Raw genomic sequence first — 12986 nt, 5'->3', positions numbered from 1 at the left:
GAAAAGTGGAGAGGAGAAAAGTGGAGAGGAGAAAAGTGGAGAGGAGAGGAGAGAAGTGGAGAGGAGAAAAGTGGAGAGGAGAAAAGTGGAGAGGAGAAAAGTGGAGAGGAGAAAAGTGGAGAGGAGAAAAGTGGAGAGGAGAGGAGAGAAGTGGAGAGGAGAAAAGTGGAGAGGAGAAAAGTGGAGAGGAGAGGAGAGAAGTGGAGAGGAGAAAAGTGGAGAGGAGAAAAGTGGAGAGGAGAGGAGAGAAGTGGAGAGGAGAGAAGTGGAGAGGAGAGAAGTGGAGTGGAGAAAAGTGGAGTGGAGAAAAGTGGAGAGGAGAAAAGTGGAGAGGAGAGAAGTGGAGAGGAGAGAAGTGGAGTGGAGAAAAGTGGAGAGGAGAGAAGTGGAGTGGAGAAAAGTGGAGAGGAGAAAAGTGGAGAGGAGAAAAGTAGAGAGGAGAAAAGTAGAGAGGAGAAAAGTGGAGAGGAGAGAAGTGGAGAGGAGAAAAGTGGAGAGGAGAGGAGAGAAGCGGAGAGGAGAAAAGTGGAGAGGAGAAAAGTGGAGAGGAGAGGAGAAAAGTGGAGAGGAGAGGAGAGAAGCGGAGAGGAGAAAAGTGGAGAGGAGAGGAGAGGAGAGGAGAAAAGTGGAGAGGAGAGGAGAGAAGTGGAGAGGAGAAAAGTGGAGTGGAGAAAAGTGGAGAGGAGAAAAGTGGAGAGGAGAAAAGTAGAGAGGAGAAAAGTAGAGAGGAGAAAAGTAGAGAGGAGAAAAGTGGAGAGGAGAGAAGTGGAGAGGAGAAAAGTGGAGAGGAGAGGAGAGAAGCGGAGAGGAGAAAAGTGGAGAGGAGAGGAGAGGAGAAAAGTGGAGAGGAGAGGAGAGAAGTGGAGAGGAGAGAAGTGGAGAGGAGAAAAGTGGAGAGGAGAAAAGTGGAGAGGAGAGAAGTGGAGAGGAGAGAAGTGGAGAGGAGAGAAGTGGAGAGGAGAGAAGTGGAGAGGAGAAAAGTGGAGAGGAGAGAAGTGGAGAGGAGAAAAGTGGAGAGGAGAGGAGAGAAGCGGAGAGGAGAGAAGTGGAGAGGAGAAAAGTGGAGAGGAGAGAAGTGGAGAGGAGAAAAGTGGAGAGGAGAGGAGAGAAGTGGAGAGGAGAGGAGAGAAGTGGAGAGGAGAGAAGTGGAGAGGAGAAAAGTGGAGAGGAGAGGAGAGAAGTGGAGAGGAGAGGAGAGAAGTGGAGAGGAGAGAAGTGGAGAGGAGAAAAGTGGAGAGGAGAGAAGTGGAGAGGAGAGAAGTGGAGAGGAGAGAAGTGGAGAGGAGAGAAGTGGAGAGGAGAAAAGCAGAAGGAAATATAAGAGGAGAGAAGCAGAAGGAAATATAAGAGGAGAGACTGAAATGTGAACTCTGATGTGCCTTAATAACTAACTTGTATGCCACCTGTAAATACGAATAAAATGATTAAAATTACGAGCCTAGTTGGTTTAGCCCCCGGGAAAAAAAAGACAGGAACCTTTTCCTCTTGCCATGATTGGCTGAGATAAATGGATGGGCTGGGCATGCCAAGAGATGAGTTCGGATTGGTCGGCCATGTAACATGCTTCTGTCTAAAACATGAGCTGCTCAGTATGTGTAGATCCATCCTTGTTTGACAGATATAACACGTTAGTCATGGAGAACAGCATTGGCTTATTGTGTTCTAGTGACTCCTTGTGGTGGACCTGGTGCCTGCAGGCTGAATACGGTCGTCAGTTGAGCAGCGTTTCCTCCGACCTCCATTTCTTTCACATGAACCATCAACTTGGACAAATGTCTTGGTAAGAATCATTCAATAATTATAAAATATTTTTTATCTGGACACTATTTTTGACATGGCTAATAAGCAAGTAACCTTTTCACTGTACCCTTTACACCTTCTGTATCCTGTGTACGTGACAAATAAACGTATATTGTATTTGATATAGTGTATTTACCAGAGTTTGTAATGTGAAGAACAACAGGACCTGCACCAAAGTCAGATTAGGATATAGGCCAAGGACTAAGTGTATTTTTACTTTGAGTTTTTCCTTACTGTAGGCTACTAGTTACACATTTTAGTCTTGAAATCTTTGGTTGTTTACTAAAACTACTCACTGTGTTTAGCACATGGCCTGACATGTGAATCCTTAAAGAGATGGGTGGGGCTAAAGCTTCAGGGGGTGTGAACGATGCAGAATGGGTGGGGCTAAAGCTTCAGAGGGTGTGAACAATGCTGAATGGGTGGGGTTAAAGCTTCAGGGGGTGTGAACGATGCTGAATGGGTGGGGCTAAAGCTTCAGGGGGTGTGAACGATGCAGAATGGGTGGGGCTAAAGCTTCAGGGGGTGTGAACGATGCTGAATGGGTGGGGCTAAAGCTTCAGGGGGTGTGAACGATGCTGAATGGGTGTCAACAAAGAAGAGCTCTTCACCAAAAACATTCAAGGGCCATTTTCTCATATGTGGCGTTACAAGTTGATCAACTTTTAAAGCAGAATTACTATCCCATTGTTCCTAAATTACAGTGTATGGTAGACCATTTTGTAGCTCCGAGTCTCTACTTTTATCCAGTGTAAAAAATATTTAAAAAATTAAAAACACTTTCAGAAACCAAATTGAGGCGGTTGGTCAAAGTGTATAATTTAGGGAATCTGTTCAAAGTATTTTCCTTCCCACAAAAGAGACATGATCATGTCTCAATGTAATCAAGGTATGGCATGATTGTATTTGAAAATAATAACCTGTTTTTGGGGCTTAGTTGTGGTCAATTTGCAGTGTACAAATGATTATAATGATGGCGATTATGTTCCGTCCGTCCGTCCTCGGCCGAATCAAGTCGCCTACCCCTTCTTTAGAGTTAACAGCATTTGTCTCAGTAACAGGTGTCTACAGACATCTCTGGATACAACTACCATCTCTAAATACTACATTAAAAACAACTTGTAAAAACGGCAGAGAGAACTCTAGATACAGTGCCTTGCGAAAGTATTCGGCCCCCTTGAACTTTGCGACCTTTTGCCACATTTCAGGCTTAAAACATAAAGATATAAAACTATTTTTTTGTGAAGAATCAACAACAAGTGGGACACAATCATGAAGTGGAACGACATTTATTGGATATTTCAAACTTTTTTAACAAATCAAAAACTGAAAAATTGGGCGTGCAAAATTATTCAGCCCCTTTACTTTCAGTGCAGCAAACTCTCTCCAGAAGTTCAGTGAGGATCTCTGAATGATCCAATGTTGACCTAAATGACTAATGATGATAAATACAATCCACCTGTGTGTAATCAAGTCTCCGTATAAATGCACCTGCACTGTGATAGTCTCAGAGGTCCGTTAAAAGTGCAGAGAGCATCATGAAGAACAAGGAACACACCAGGCAGGTCCGAGATACTGTTGTAAAGAAGTTTAAAGCCGGATTTGGATACAAAAATATTTCCCAAGCTTTAAACATCCCAAGGAGCACTGTGCAAGCAATAATATTGAAATGGAAGGAGTATCAGACCACTGCAAATCTACCAAGACCTGGCCGTCCCTCTAAACTTTCAGCTCATACAAGGAGAAGACTGATCAGACATGCAGCCAAGAGGCCCATGATCACTCTGGATGAACTGCAGAGATCTACAGCTGAGGTGGGAGACTCTGTCCATAGGACAACAATCAGTCGTATATTGCACAAATCTGGCCTTTATGGAAGAGTGGCAAGAAGAAAGCCATTTCTTAAAGATATCCATAAAAAGTGTCTTTTAAAGTTTGCCACAAGCCACCTGGGAGACACACCAAACATGTGGAAGAAGGTGCTCTGGTCAGATGAAACCAAAATTGAACTTTTTGGCAACAATGCAAAACGTTATGTTTGGCGTAAAAGCAACACAGCTCATCACCCTGACCACACCATCCCCACTGTCAAACATGGTGGTGAAGGCATCATGGTTTGGGCCTGCTTTTCTTCAGCAGGGACAGGGAAGATGGTTAAAATTGATGGGAAGATGGATGGAGCCAAATACAGGACCATTCTGGAAGAAAACTTGATGGAGTCTGCAAAAGACCCGAGACTGGGATGGAGATTTTGTCTTCCGACAAGACAATGATCCAAAACATAAAGCAAAATCTACAATGGAATGGTTCAAAAATAAACATATCCAGGTGTTAGAATGGCCAAAGTCCAGACCTGAATCCAATCGAGATTCTGTGGAAAGAACTGAAAACTGCTGTTCACAAATGCTCTCCATCCAACCTCACTGAGCTCGAGCTGTTTTGCAAGGAGGAATGGGAAAAAATTTCAGTCTCTCTTTGTGCAAAACTGATAGAGACATACCGCAAGCGACTTACAGCTGTAATCGCAGCAAAAGGTGGCGCTACAAAGTATTAACTGAAGGGGGCTGAATAATTTTGCACGCCCATTTCAGTTTTTGATTTGTTAATTTTTTTTGAAATATCCAATTAATGTCGTTCCACTTCATGATTGTGTCCCACTTGTTGTTGATTCTTCACAAAAAAATACAGTTTTATATCTTTATTTTTGAAGCCTGAAATGTGGCAAAAGGTCGCAAAGTTCAAGGGGGCCGAATACTTTCGCAAGGCACTGTATATTACAAGAGGAATTAAAGATGTAACAGTATTTGTGATCAGATAGTAGAACAGGATGAAATATCTATTTAAAATCGTTCTGGTCGTTGTCCATCCAAATGAGACAGGACGTCGTTACACCTGTTACGACCGTGGTGTGAACAGCGGGATACGTTTTGGTTTTGACACCACTACAATATTACAGACAGCTTCATTATCCAAATCATCTGAGTTTGATGTACCGTGACAAGATGCAGACTTTTCTACAGCCAGTTAGAGTGATGCCTACTAATAAATAAATAAATATATATATATATATATATAGAACTTTTGTCAAACAGATGGAAGATGTGTGTGTGATATATCACACACACACACACACACACACACACACACACACACACACACACACACACACACACACACACACACACACACACACACACACACACACACACACACACACAGTACTGCACGATAGTACTACACAGTATAGTGGGTACTGCATGGTATAGTATTATACAGTATAGTGAGTATTGGATGGTATAGTACTGTACAGTATAGTGAGTACTGCATGGTAGAGTATACTGAGTATAATGAGTATCGCATGGTATAGTGCTGTACAGTATAGTGAGTATTGGATGGTAGAGTATAGTGAGTACTTCATGGTCAAGTATACTGGTAGAGTATCGCAGAGTATAGCATTGCGCAGTATAGAATTACATGGCAATAGAGTATCGCATGGTAGTATAGTATTGCAGAGTACAGTATAGTATTGCAGAGTACAGTATAGTGGGGTACAGTACAGTAAAGTGGAGTATAGTGGAGCAGAGCAGAGTATAGTGGAGTAGAGTATAGTGTAGTATTGTGCAGTATAGTGCAGTATATTGGAGTAGAGTGCAGTATATTTGAGTAGAGTAGAGTGCAGTATAGTGGAGTAGAGTAGAGTGCAGTATGGTAGAGTAGAGTGCAGTATAGTGGAGTAGAGTAGAGTAGAGTGCAGTATAGTGGAGTAGAGTAGAGTGCAGTATATTGGAGTAGAGTAGAGTGCAGTATAGTGGAGTAGAGTAGAGTGCAGTATAGTGGAGTAGAGTAGAGTGCAGTATAGTGGAGTAGAGTAGAGTGCAGTATAGTGGAGTAGAGTAGAGTGCAGTAGAGTGCAGTAGAGTGCAGTATAGTGGAGTAGAGTGGAGTAGAGTGCAGTAGAGTGGAGTAGAGTGGAGTAGAGTGCAGTAGAGTGCAGTAGAGTGCAGTAGAGTGCAGTATAGTGGAGTAGAGTAGAGTGCAGTGGAGTAGAGTAGAGTAGAGTGCAGTATATTGGAGTAGAGTAGAGTGCAGTAGAGTGGAGTAGAGTAGAGTGCAGTAGAGTGGAGTAGAGTAGAGTGCAGTAGAGTGCAGTAGAGTAGAGTAGAGTGCAGTGGAGTGGAGTAGAGTAGAGTGCAGTAGAGTGCATTAGAGTGGAGTAGAGTAGAGTGCAGTAGAGTGGAGTGAAGTAGAGTAGAGTGGAGTAGAGTATAGTGGAGTGGAGTAGAGTGGAGTAGAGTCTAGTGGAGTAGAGTAGAGTAGAGTGCAGTAAAGAAGGAAGCAGAGAAAGATAAATGACAAGTAGGAGGAGGTGTTTTCAGAAGTTTTATGAGGACATCAGTACAAGATATATTTATCGTTCTTAACAAGAGGGAGGAGTCTAAAGAACAAAGGGAGTTCAGAAAACAAAGAGAAAAAAAGAGAGCGAGCAGAACTCAGAGCAGAACTCAGAGCAGAACTCAGAGCAGAACTCAGAGCAGAACTCAGAGCAGAACTCAGAGCAGAACTCAGAGCAGAACTCAGAGCAGAACTCAGAGCAGAACTCAGAGCAGAACTCAGAGCAGAACTCAGAGCAGAACTCAGAGCTACAGATCAACAGGAGATTAACTAGAACTACAGAATCAGAATAAAGAATGGAACAGGAAGAACAGCGCTGTTCCAACAGCTGCCCCCCCCCTCCCCCTCCCTGTTTAGATCACTCTGAGTAACACAGTTTAACAGGAAGAACAGCGCTGTTCCAACAGCTGTCCCCCCCCCACCCTCCTTGTTTAGATAACTCTGGATAACACAGTTTAATAGGAAGAACAGCGCTGTTCCAACAGCTGCCCCCCCACCCTCCTTGTTTAGATAACTCTGGATAACACAGTTTAATAGGAAGAACAGCGCTGTTCCAACAGCTGCCCCCCACCCTCCTTGTTTAGATAACTCTGGATAACACAGTTTAATAGGAAGAACAGCGCTGTTCCAACAGCTGTCCCCCCTCCCTGTTTAGATCACTCTGAGTAACACAGTTTAATAGGAAGAACAGAGCTGTTCCAACAGCTGTCCCCCCCTGTTTAGATAACTGAGTAACACAGTTTAATAGGAGGAACAGAACAAAGCAGACTGGGGTTCGATACATTCGTCAGATACTGTAGAAGTCTTGAGGTGGATTTGATTTGGATTGTTCCGGGACAATGGGACCAATAGAACAGTCCCGAAGTGCAAATTCCCCCCCCTCCACCCACCCGTACCTCAGGATTTTGATCAATCAATCAATCGTATTTGACGTATGTGCCCCAGGTCTGTTACACACAAGGTGATCCACAAGATGTTATCAACACTAACTCCTAGTCAAGGAGAACAAGAGAATCTGACAGACAGACAGGCTCAGTATGCAATGGTTCCACGTATGGCTTAGTGATCATAGATCCCTCTATTTTATATATATATCTTTAACTTGTTTTTTCTTCCTCCTCTGTATGTCTGGGGTGTGTGTGTGTGTGTGTTGTCGTCTGGGGTGTGTGTGTGTGTGTGTGTGTGTGTGTGTGTGTGTTGTCGTCTGGGGTGTGTGTGTGTGTGTGTGTGTGTGTGTGTGTGTGTGTGTGTGTGTGTGTGTGTGTGTGTGTGTGTGTGTGTGTGTGTCGTCTGGGGTGTGTGTGTGTGTGTGTGTTGTCGTCTGGGGTGTGTGTGTGTGTGTGTGTTGTCGTCTGGGGTGTGTGTGTGTGTGTGTGTGTGTGTGTGTGTGTGTGTGTGTGTGTGTGTGTGTGTGTGTGTGTGTGTGTGTGTGTGTGTGTGTGTGTGTTGTCGTCTGGGGTGTGTGTGTGTGTGTGTGTGTGTGTGTGTGTGTGTGTGTGTTGTCGTCTGGGGTGTGTGTGTGTGTGTGTGTGTGTGGTTGTCGTCTGGGGTGTGTGTGTGTGTGGTTGTCTGGGGTGTGTGTGTGTGTGGTTGTCTGGGGTGTGTGTGTGTGTGTGTGTGTGTGTGTGTGTTGTCTGGTGTGTGTGTGTGGTTGTCTGGGGTGTGTGTGTGTTTGTGGTTGTCGTCTGGATAATCGGACTATTGTTGTTTTAGTCGTTGTCGTGATGGCTATCGATCGCTAGGGCTCAGGCCCGGCCCTGCACGTTGCCATGGTGATGCTCAGGACTTGATGTTGAGGGCGCGTGCGGACCTCTCGTGGTGCCAGTCCCTCAGACGGGCGTAACGGGGGCTCTGAATCTCTGTAAGGAACTTTTCCCTAACCACCCCGAGAGAGAAGAGAAGAAGAGAGACAGGAAATGAAGAAAGACAGAGACAATTCACCAAGCAGTGGGAAAACTACATCACAACTCAATACGCGGACAGAAAATCTACTAAAGTGGTCCTGAAACAACACCTGTATAACTCACACACACACACACACCAAACCACCTGTATAACACACACACACACACACACACACACACACACACACACACACACACACACACACACACACACACACACACACACACACACACACACACACACACACACCTAACCACCTGTATAACTCACACACACACACACACCAAACCACCTGTATATCTCACATACACACACACACCAAACCACCTGTATAACTCACACACACACACACCAAACCACCTGTATAACTCACACACACACACACACACCACCTGTATAACTCACACACACACACACACACCAAACCACCTGAAAACTCACACACACACACACACACCAAACCACCTGAAAACTCACACACACACCAAACCACATGTTGAAGCTTAAAGATGCCTGAAACACAGACTATACCAGAGTCAGCTGTAGACATCACACACAGGCATAGTTATATATATTATATAGCTTTATAAACACACAGGTTTTTATAAACACACAGGTTTTATAAACACACAGGCTTTATAAACACACAGGTTTTATAAACACACAGGCTGTTTACCTGGCCCTCTTCATTGTCTCATCGTCTGGGTCCTGCACTGAGAGAGCCAAGGGGAAACACAGTATCAGAACGCCCAAACGAATCACAACGCCCAAACGAATCACAACGCCCAAACGAAATCACAACGCCCAAACGACATTGTCCACATCACTCACTCTCCCCCCTCTCGACCACTGACAACCCCCCTCCCTCCCTCACCCTCCCCCGACCTCGCTCCCTCCCCCCCTCCCCCGACCTCCCTCACCCTCCCGACCTCGCTCCCTCCCACCCTCACCCTCCCCCTCGACCTCGCTCCCCCTCACCCTCCCCCCGACCTCGCTCCCTCCCTCCCCTCCCCGACCTCGCTCCCTCCCTCCCCTCACCCTCACCGACCCTCGCTCGCTCCCTCCCTCCCTCCCTCCCTCCCCTCCCCCGACCTCGCCTCCCTCCCTCCCTCCCCCTCACCCTCCCCGACCTCGCTCGCTCCCTCCCTCCCTCACCCTCCCCGACCTCGCTCCCTCGACCTCGCTCCCTCCCTCCCTCCCCTCCCTCCTCGCCTCCTCCCTCCCTCCCCGACCTCGCTCCCCCTCCCTCCCTCCCCCCTCACCCTCCCGACCTCGCTCCTCCCTCCCTCCCCCTCCCTCCCTCACCTCCCGCCTCCCTCCCTCCCTCCCTCCCCCGACCTCGCTCCCTCCCTCACCCTCCCCTCCCTCCCGACCTCGCTCCCTCCCTCCCTCACCCTCCCGACCTCGCTCCCTCCCTCACCCTCCCCCCCCCCTCCCGACCTCGCTCCCTCTCCCTCCCTCACCGACCTCGCTCCCTCCCTCCCTCACCGACCTCGCTCCCTCCCTCCCTCACCCTCCCGACCTTGCTCCCTCCCTCCCCGACCTCGCTCCCCCTCCCTCACCCCTCCCCCTCCCTCACCGACCTCGCTCCTTCCCACCCTCACCCTCCCCGACCTCGCTCCCTCCCTCCCTCCCCGACCTCGCTCCCTCCCTCCCTCCCCCCCGACCTCGCTCCCCCTCCCTCCCTCCCCCGACCTCGCTCCCTCCCCTCGCTCCCCCCCCCCTCGCTCCCTCCCTCCCTCACCCTCCCCCCTCACCTCGCTCCCTCCCTCCCTCACCCTCACCGACCTCGCTCCCTCCCTCCCTCACCCTCCCGACCTCGCTCCCTCCCTCACCTCTCCCCCCGACCTCGCTCCTCGCTCGCTCCCTCCCTCACCCTCCCGACCTCGCTCCCTCCCTCCCCCTCACCCTCCCCGACCTCGCTCCCTCCCTCACCCTCCCCGACCTCGCTCCCTCCCTCCCTCCCTCTCCCTCCCTCCCTCACCTCGACCTTGCTCCCTCCCTCCCCGACCTCGCTCCCTCCCTCACCCTCCCCGACCTCGCTCCCTTCCCACCCTCACCCTCCCCGACCTCGCTCCCTCCCTCCCTCCCCGACCTCGCTCCCTCCCTCCCTCCCCGACCTCGCTCCCTCCCTCCCTCACCCTCCCCGACCTCGCTCCCTCCCCCGACACCCTCCCCGACCTCGCTCCCTCCCTCCCTCACCCTCACCGACCTCGCTCCCTCCCTCCCTCACCCTCCCCGACCTCGCTCCCTCCCTCACCGACCTCGCTCCCTCCCTCCCCCCGACCTCGCTCCCTCCCTCACCCTCCCGACCTCGCTCCTTCCCACCCTCACCCTCCCGACCTCGCTCCCTCCCTCCCCGACCTCGCACCCTCCCTCCCCGACCTCGCACCCTCCCTCCCCGACCTCGCACCCTCACAGACCTCGCTCCCTCACCCTCCCGCCTCCCTCCCTCACCCTCCCCCTCCTCGCTCCCTCCCTCCCTCCCCGACCTCACTCGCTCCCTCCCTCCCTCACCTCCCCGCCTCGCTCCCTCCCTCCCTCACCGACCTCGCTCCCTCCCTCCCTCCCCCACCGACCTCGCTCCCTCCCTCCCTCCTCCCTCCCCCCCGACCTCGCTCCCTCCCTCCCTCCCTCACCCTCCCCGACCTCGCTCCCTCCCTCCCCCTCCACCCTCCCTCCCCGCTCCCCTCACAGACCTCGCTCGCTCCCTCCCTCACCCTCCCCGACCTCGCTCCCTCCCTCACCTCCCAGACCCAGACCTCGCTCCCTCCCTCCCTCCCGCTCCCTCCCTCACCTCCCTCCCCTCCCTCGCTCCCTCCCTCACCTCGACCTCGCTCCCTCCCTCCCTCCCCACCCTCCCCAGACCTCGCTCCCTCCCTCCCTCCCTCCCCTCCCCGACCTCGCTCCCTCCCTCCCTCCCCCCGACCTCGACCTCCCCTCCCTCCCTCACCCTCCCCCTGACCTCCCTCCCTCCCTCCCTCACCCCTCGCTCCCTCCCTCCCTCCTCCCTCACCCTCCCGACCTCGCTCCCTCCCTCCCTCCCTCACCCTCCCCCCGACCTCGCTCCCTCCCTCCCTCACCCTCCCCCCCGACCTCGCTCCCCTCCCTCCCTCACCCTCCCCGACCTCGCTCCCTCACCCTCCCCGACCTCGCTCCCTCCCTCCCTCACCCTCCCCCCTCCCGACCTCGCTCCCTCCCTCCCCCGACCTCCCTCCCTCCCTCCCCGACCTCCCGCTCCCTCCCTCCCTCACCCCCTCCCGACCTGGCTCCCTCCCTCCCTCTCACCCTCCCCGACCTGGCTCCCTCCCTCACCCTCCCCGACCTCCCGACTCGCTCCCTCCCTCACCGACCTCAATCCCTCCCTCCCCGACCTCGCTCCCCTCCCTCACCCTCCCGACCTCGCTCCTTCCCACCCTCACCCTCCCGACCTCGCTCCCTCCCTCCCCGACCTCGCACCCTCCCTCCCCGACCTCGCACCCTCCCCGACCTCGCTCGCTCGCTCCCTCCCTCACCCTCCCCGACCTCGCTCCCTCCCTCCCTCACCCTCCCCGACCTCACTCGCTCCCTCCCTCACCCTCCCCGACCTCACTCGCTCCCCTTCCTCCCTCACCTCGCTCGCTCCCTCCCTCACCGACCTCGCTCCCTCCCTCACCGACCTCGCTCCCGACCTCGCTCCCTCCCTCACCGACCTCGCTCCCTCCCCGACCTCGCTCCCTCCCTCCCTCCCCGACCTCGCTCCCTCCCTCCCCCGACCTCCCTCCCTCCCTCCCGACCTCGCTCCCTCACAGACCTCGCTCGCTCGCTCCCTCCCTCACACTCCCCGACCTCGCTCCCTCCCTCACCCTCCCCGACCTCGCTCGCTCCCTCCCTCACCTCGCTCGCTCCCTCCCTCACCGACGCTCGCTCCCTCCCTCCCCCTCCCGACCTCGCTCCTCGCTCCCTCCCTCACCTCCCCGCCTCCTCCCTCCCTCACCCTCCCGACTCGCTCCTCGCTCCCTCCCTCCCTCACCGACCTCCCTCCCTCACCGACCTCCCTCCCCTCCCTCCCCCTCGACCTCCCTCACCCTCCCTCCCCGACCTCGCACCCTCCCTCCCCGACCTCGCACCCCCCTCCCCCCAGACCTCGCTCCCTCCCTCACAGACCCTCGCTCGCTCCCTCCCTCACCCTCCCCGACCTCGCTCGCTCCCTCCCTCACCCTCCCGACCTCGCTCCCTCCCTCCCCCTCCCCGCTCCCCCTCCCTCACCCTCCCTCCCTCACCCCCGACCTCGCTCCCTCCCCTCTGACCTCGCCCCTCACCCTCCCGCTCCCCTCCCTCACCGACCTCGCTCCCTCCCTCCCTCCCGACCTCCCCTCACCGACCTCGCTCCCTCCCTCACCGACCTCGCTCCCTCCCTCCCTCCCTCACCGACCTCGCTCCTCCCTCCCCCGACCTCGCTCCCTCCCTCCCTCCCCGACCTCGCTCCCTCCCTCCCTCCCCCCCGACCTCGCTCCCTCCCTCCCCGACCTCGCTCCCTCACAGACCTCGCTCGCTCCCTCCCTCACCCTCCCCCTCCCTCCCTCCCGACCTCGCTCCCCTCAACCTCCCCCTGACCTCGCTCCCTCAACCTCCCGACCTCGCTCCCTCAACCTCCCCGACCTCGCTCCCTCGCCCGCCCCGACCTCGCTCCCTCAACCTCCCCGACCTCGCTCCCTCAACCTCCCCGACCTCGCCTCGCTCCCTCGACCTCGCTCCCGACCTCGCTCCCTCACCCGCCCCCTCAACCTCCCCCTCGACTCCCTCGCTCCCTCCCGACCTCCCCTCGCTCCGACCGCGCCTCCTCTCCCTCGACCTCGCTCCCTCACCCCCGCCCCCTCACCCGCCCCGACCTCGCTCCCTCACCCGCG

The 12986-nt window shown here is 53.7% G+C and overlaps 1 protein-coding gene across 3 annotated transcripts in view; it reads right to left on the bottom strand.

Moving 5' to 3' along the window:
* LOC123993767 (PDZ and LIM domain protein 7-like) overlaps positions 1–12986 on the bottom strand; it is a 74207-nt gene that overhangs the window by 13164 nt on the left and 48057 nt on the right. The gene's annotated exons all lie outside the window — the stretch shown is intronic.

Source organism: Oncorhynchus gorbuscha, linkage group LG13 (genome assembly GCF_021184085.1).
Source record: "Oncorhynchus gorbuscha isolate QuinsamMale2020 ecotype Even-year linkage group LG13, OgorEven_v1.0, whole genome shotgun sequence".
NCBI lineage: Eukaryota > Metazoa > Chordata > Actinopteri > Salmoniformes > Salmonidae > Oncorhynchus > Oncorhynchus gorbuscha.
This window is presented reverse-complemented; position numbering and strand designations above follow the sequence as displayed.